The sequence below is a fragment of the Alligator sinensis genome, unplaced genomic scaffold (genome assembly GCF_000455745.1).
Source record: "Alligator sinensis unplaced genomic scaffold, ASM45574v1 scaffold746_1, whole genome shotgun sequence".
Classification (NCBI taxonomy): domain Eukaryota; kingdom Metazoa; phylum Chordata; order Crocodylia; family Alligatoridae; genus Alligator; species Alligator sinensis.
The window spans coordinates 1,334,500-1,341,633 of record NW_005841959.1 but is presented as its reverse complement, the minus strand read 5'-3'; positions in this window follow the sequence as shown (position 1 = coordinate 1,341,633).

Here is a 7,134-nt window from a genome sequence, read left to right as displayed (position 1 = left end):
TAGGGAAAGGTCCCAGGATGCCTGTGTGGGCTAAGAGCCAGGGAAGCATAACCAGAGGGGAAACCTTGGTGTGCCTGAGTGCTTTAAAGTGGAGAGTGAGCCCAGAGGTGCTGCCTGGTTTGCAACGGCAGTTTGCTCTCCCTCTGTGGCTCACCTCCGTAAATAGCTCGGTGGGCTTGGAGAGGCCATGCACAGGCAGGGAAGTGTGCACCAAGGTTCGTGGGGGAGAATTTGTGTTTTGCAGGGATCTGGAGTGGAAACAGCCTCTGCCGACTGCAAGACGCCTGGCCCTGCATGGGATGCCCAAGGCAGCTGGAGCCTGCAAGCATGTGATGAGAGGAGTGAGGGACTGCCCCTCCCTCCATTCTTGGGTATAAGTCAGGGTGACTGGCTATTAGTTGTAAATAGCTAATTAGCGATTTGATACAATGAGTATTTATCCTGGTGCATAAGTTATTAGTTTTGTACTTGTTAATTGGGATCATCCCCTAAGTGTAGATAGTTATCAACTGTTATTTTCATATAAACTTATCCTTGTGCACTGTAAATAGAGAGGTTCAAACTTTTGATATGATTCAACGTTTGCTTGTATACAGCAATTATTTTTTGCATATAATTAAATTCTGTAAATAGTTATTTCTGAGTCTCCAAGGTCTTTGCATTGTAAAGGGAGCCTCTCCTCTCAGGGAGCCTCTAGCCACTCCTAGGTGAGCTGAGCAGGGGGTAAAGCTACCTAGCACCCCAGGTCCCGACCAATCAGACACGGCTGCGGTTAGCACCATGCGCCAGGGGTTACACACGTCAGAAATCCTTGAGTTATCCCTGGGGTAAAGTGTGATCTCAGTGTTTTTCCAGGCTAGCCCCTAGTGGTTTTGGTACTGGGTGTACGACTTGCTGGGCACGTATACACGAGATGCTATGGTGACATAACATGGGCGGGCACAAACTGTGATGCCAACACTACGTCACCATAGTGACAAGCTACTTCAGTATAGTGCATCACTATAGCCATGTAGCTGCTAAAAATAACTGTGCCACCGGGACAGCACAGTAATACCTGTTACTGCGTCATCATTTCGTACTTCCTAAAGCAAGTACAAAATGACAGTGCAGTAACAACTGCACCATGGGGGGCATGTATAGATGTGCCCACCTTGTTTTGGGCATACCTAAACTTTTAGACCGATTATGACCTTTTATTTGATAATAGACAAATGTTACTGATGCACAGTAATAGCAGATAAGAATAATGCAGGCAAGGCAAACAAAATAACTTTTTTGATTTTATATTAGTACATTTGGCTAGTACATGAACTTTATTTTGGGGGGAGGGGGAGGGGTTTGAAAGTTAGATGTTAGCAGCCTGGAGGCCAAGGCCCACCCTTTTTAGCGGGGTGGATGAGATGAGCTGTTGGTATGCCTTTTGTTTATGGTGGCCTTGGGATTTCCCCTTGGGGCTCTTTGCTGCTTTGAAATTTGTTTGGAGTTTTTTTGTATTTTTTACAACTCATTTTTGGGCATCATTGATTTATTTTTATGGTCATTAATTATACTGTTTATGTTTTGTTCTGTTAGCATTTTTTTTTGTTTTAACAAACTCATTACATGCACACATCTTAATTTGGGCATGCCTTGGCCAAAACTGGACATCTTAAGGACTCTGCCGCTGGTTACTATGACCTGGCCACAGCAACAGAGTTTTTTACATTTTGATTTTGGGGTTTTTAGGGAACATTATGGTATATATTTTTAATTTTTTAGCCTGTATATGCCTGCTTGTCCCTTGGCTTTAGACTGGATGTGTGCTGGCTAGATACACGGACACTGTATCTCTGTATCTAATGGGTGGCCTTGAAGGAAACAGACTTTTAGTTAAAAACAGACTTTTAGAAACCAATTAACCCTTGCCGCTGCCCTGGACCATTATTTTAATGCAGTATTTAATGTATTTACAAGCCAATTTTTAAAAGCAAATGTTTAAATATTATTTTTTAGCCATCAATCCCTTCCTTGAAGGTTTTAAATCTTCACCTCCTAAATGGAGCACAATTAAGGGAATTACCTGGAATGTTTATTGGGGTTGTGAGGAGGACCTTTACCAGTTGTTTTAGGAAAAATATAATGGCATACATGATATGGGGATTTAACGGGCTGGATGCTGTAATGAACCCTTAACTATTGTTTAAATGTTGCCCATATCCCCCCTGACACCGTTTTTTTCTTTAGCATTTTTAACCTGACAACCGAGTTTTAGCCAATTAAGTTTAAATAGGCCTTTTATACTGGGGCCAGGAAATGTATGGCCCAAGATGCTTATTAAACCTTTTACTTAGCATTTTACTTAGCAATTAGCAATTTGATTGTTAAGATGGCTGTTTAGACCAGAGAAAATTGCCCAAAACATATTAGGTCCCCAAAGATTCTGGCCATAAGATGTTTACCTTTCCTGTACAATGGACGATGCTTTTGTCATTTTCCCAATTGGCAGCTCAAATTCTTGGTGCCACTGCAGCACCACTAGGTTTGGTTTGGTTTTGCAAGTCTGGAGAAATGTTAAGGGTCAGGCCCTTTTCATACAAACAGCATGCCTGGTTTTTATTAGGATGCCACTATTTTACTTTTTGTTTTAGATTTTTGCACAAATTTGGGGAATTTATGAAGCTATGTTACATTACAACTTTTACTATAAAAAGCACAAGCAAAGCAAAGCAAGAAAAAGAAAGCAAACAAAAGGATGACAATACAAACAAATGGTTAATATGGCCTTTTTTATTTTTGGCATAACTGAACTTTTTGAGACCCTGGAGGTAATGCTTTACATGATGCACTCTTTTTTGTAGCTATTTTGTAGATAATTTATAGCTTATTGTGAAGTTTTGTTTTACATGTCATTGTTTAGCATAGTTCATAGTACAACTGCTTACAGCAATAGCATTATACAAACACAGCCAAATAAGCACCACAATTACTATGCATAATACAACTAAAATTGACCTTTTTTTATACCAAGCACTTCTTGATGCTTTAGCAGTGGTTTACATTTTACAAAACACAAAGAGAAAAAGGGAGGGGGCTCAACTTTTTTTAGGTTAGTTTAGGTCGTGGAATTACTTTTGACACTGTGGCTGGCTTTTTCACAAAGGCCCTTGCCATTTAGGCCTTTATTTTTATTTTTTAGTGGTACGGTATGTTATTTGATCTTTTACTTGATCTGCTTGAGGATGCAGTACAGGTTTTAATTATTTATTCATTTATCTGTTAGCACTTTAGGCTGGAAATCATCCAGAGATTTCTCCTTCTAGCTGCTTGTAGAGGCTACTCTTTTACCAGTTGTTTTTTTTTTTTTAAGTGGCAGGTTCTTTAAGCACCCCCACACACTTTTTTTTTTTTTTGTCTTTAATTAAGCGGGGTTTTTTTGTCAGGTTATGCTTTCCCTAGCCTTTTTATTAACTGGTGATCCGCAAGGCATTGGGAGCTAGGGTTTTTAGGCTTGCCTTCTCTGGGGTGGCAACATGTGGCATTCTGTAGAGATTACCCCTCCACAAGTAGCTTCACCACATTAACCAGTTCCACGGGGGTGTTGTTTTTAAGTCTCACCCAGGACCAATTTTTAGGCTCTTTTGCCCTGGCCATCTTTATGCTTTGTGGGCACAGTTTTTTACTTTGGGGCTTTCTGGCCCCTTTGCCCTTGGGTTTTAGCCACACAAGAGCCTTTGGCCTATTCATTTTAAGACCCTGGCTCCACCTCAGGCCAAATGAGATTTTAGGCTTCCCCAGCTCTGTCAGTCTTAGCAGTGTTTTTTCTTTTCCTTTCTTTTTTAACCTTTTGACCTTTTTAGGGCTCCGGCCCTGCTTTTAGATTGCCAGACTCCTTGGTAGGGTGGCCATCACAGAGGACAGTCCAGTTTTCTGCGAAACCAGATGTCTTTATGTCCTCTATTTTCTCTTCAAGAGAAAACTAGAGGACATAAAGGCATCTGGTTTCATATCAATAGAGGACAGAGGAAAAAAGGACTGTCCTCTATGATGGCCACCCTAGCCCTTGGTCATTCAGGGCTTTTTTAGACCCCTTTGGGCTACAGGCTTCTGAACCCTTTTGGTCTCGAGCTGTGTTCTCTGGATTCTGACCACTTCCTTTCTGGGTCCTGGCTCTGCTTCTGGGTTAGTGAGACCTTGGCACTGGCCCTGCTAACACCTGCCTTTGCTGGGCTGCAGACCTCCAGGCTCCATAGCCTTAGTGATACTTGCCCCCTTTTGGGCTGTTGGACCTTTTTATCAAGTCTCTCTCTCCCACACCTCCACTTTGAGCCTTTGGACCCATTTGGTTCTGTTTTTTCCTGGCCCTTCCTGGGCCAAAAGTCACTGACTCTGCCTCACACACCTCTTTCAGGCTGTGAGTTCTTGGTCTTTCATACTCTTAGGACTTTTTAGCTGGCCCCTGGTTTTTTGGCCCCTGCTCTCAGGTTTGTTTGTTTTTTTTTACTCTGTGGCCATTGTCTTTCTGTCTATGTCTCTTTATCACTCTGTCTGTCTCTGTCCCAGTCCTTCTCTATCTGTCTGTCTCTCCATGACTGTCTGTCTGTCTATCTCTCTCGCTCCAGACCATCCACCTGGTCCATTGCATGTTGACTGGCCTCCTTCCCCCTAGAACGTGAGTATCTGCTACAGAGAAGGCCCCATTCCCCATTATGAGCCTCTCAGCCACTGAGGTTCCCTTAAAGGCTTTACTGGCTGCTAACAGAGCTTTTCTTTAGTAAAGGGGCCAAGCAATACAGTGTCAACTTAGATGAAGACCCTGCCACCCCCAGCAAGAGCAGAAAACCCCAATGGCTAAGCTGCTGCTCATAATACCTATGCAGCATCAGCTTGTCCAACTACCTACAAGTCATAGGAAACCTCTGACAGAGTTATGATGGCAGCTATGGGAGGTTTGCAGGGTTTCTCTACTAATGCCACCACCTATTGGCATTAGTACCTGCCCCCCAGATGTACCCCTCTGATGAAGTGAAAGTGGGCATAATAATCCACCTCCCTCTTGGTGATGCCCTGGATTGGCATTGTGCTTTCAAGCCACCTCCTGGCTAACTTTGGATGCCATGGCATCAGTGTTTGACCTTCTCTGAACAAGGCTATCTGGATAGCCCTGAAAGGGCTGAGCCAGGGCTCCCATCCCGTTCCAGGAGTACCACAGGTTTTTTTCTGGCTCTGGTCCTAGCTCTTTTTCCAAAGTATCAGTAGCCTGCTCTAGCTCCAGCCTCAGTCCTGTTCCTGGAGTGCTCAAAGCTTGCTCCTGCCCCAGACCTGGCTCTAGTTCCAGGCCTGTTCCCAAGTACCTGAAGCAACTCCTGCTCCTGCTTTGGCTCTAGCTCCTGTTCTGGTTTCAGCCCTGCCTCCAGAGTCCCTGCTCCAAGCCTAGGCCTGTTCCCAAAGCACCTAAAGTCCACTCCTGCTGCAGCTCCAGTCTCTGTTCCTAGAGCACCTTGAGCATGCTCTGGGCTGAGTTCTGGTTCCACATTCTTCCCTGTTCCCAAGACTCCCAAAGCCTGCTCCGACCCTCATTGCAATTCCAGTTCTGGTCCAGTTCCGCTCCCCTCCCTGGACGTCTAATAGAGGCTAGCTCTAATTCTAGCTCCAGTTCTCTGCCTCTCCTGGCTCTGGCTCCAGTTCCTCTTCTGTCCCTGAAACGCACCCAGGCTCTAGTGCCAGGGTTTGACCAGAGATCCCAAACCAGGCTCAGGCTCTGACTCCTGTTCCTGTTCAGCACTTGATGCCCCTGACCCAGCTTTGGAATTGGCCTCTTGCCCTGCTCTGTTCCCAGTGTCCAAAGCCCACTTCAGCTCCAGCTCCTGACCATTTTCCAAGGCCTCTGAATCTGGTTCTGGCTTCTGTTCCCATTCTGCTCCTGGAGCTTTCAAAGTCTGCTCCAGCTCCATTCCCTACCTTGGATTCATTGAAGCCCATTCTGGCCCCAATGCTAGATTCAGTGCCAGCCTTGCTGAACTTGGTCCTTGCTCCATCCCCTGTGCCTGCACTGCTCTTGGAGCCACTGAACCTGTTCCCAGTCCAAGCTCCATCCACTGTTCCACTCCTGGGGCCCCTGGCTCCAGCTCCCATTTTGGCTCTGGCTCTGGCACCCATTCCTGTCCTGGCTTCAGTCCTGTTCCCTCCGGGGTTCTACTGCATCCTGGATAAAGTCATAGAGAAGTAGGGCTGGAAGGGACCCTCCAGAGGTCATCTAGTGTAACCCCTGCCCAATCCCTATCCAAACTATCCCTCGTGATCCATTATCTAAATTCTACATAAGACTACCCTCAACCATGACACAACATAGACCTAACATTATCGTGGAAGCTGGGTGATAGTGACCACGAGCTGATCACCTTCACCATCCACCGTAAAGCTGGCAAGTCAGTCAGCAACACTGAAGTCCTTGACTTCAGGAAAGCTGACTTTGACAAGCTCAGGAGGCTTGTCAGTGAGGCCCTAAGGGACCACGACCCCAGGGAGAGGTGAGTTCAGGAAGAGTGGTTGCTCCTCAAGGGAGCAATCCTCAATGCACAAGCTAATTTGATTCCATCTCAGAGCAAAGGCAGCAAGATGGCACAGCAGCCCTCCTGGCTCTCCAGGGACCTAGCAGACCTCCTGAAGCTAAAAACAGGGCCTACAAAGGATGAAGGATGGGATTCGCCTCCAAGGAGGAATATTCTGCACTGGTCCAGTCCTGCAGGGAGCAAACCAGGAAAGCCAAGGCTGCAACTGAACTCCAACTAGCTTCAAGTATCAAGGACAACAAAAAGTCCTTTTTCAGATATGTGGGGAGCCAGAGGAAAAGTAAGGGCAACATTGGACCCCTGCTAAACCAGATGGGGCAACTGACAACTGCCGCCCAGGAAAAAGTCAGCCTATTAAATGGGTACTTTGCGTCGGTCTTTCATCAGTCCCATGGGACACCCATGCTCACTACGGGACAGGGAGTTCCAGGTGAAGGAGATCCCCTGCCCTCTATCAATGCTGACCTCATGAAGGAACACCTTGAGAGGCTGGATACCTTCAAGTCGGCTGGCCCTGACAATCTACACCCCAGGGTACTCAAGGAGCTGGTGAGCATCATAGCCCAGCCCCTGGCACGGATCT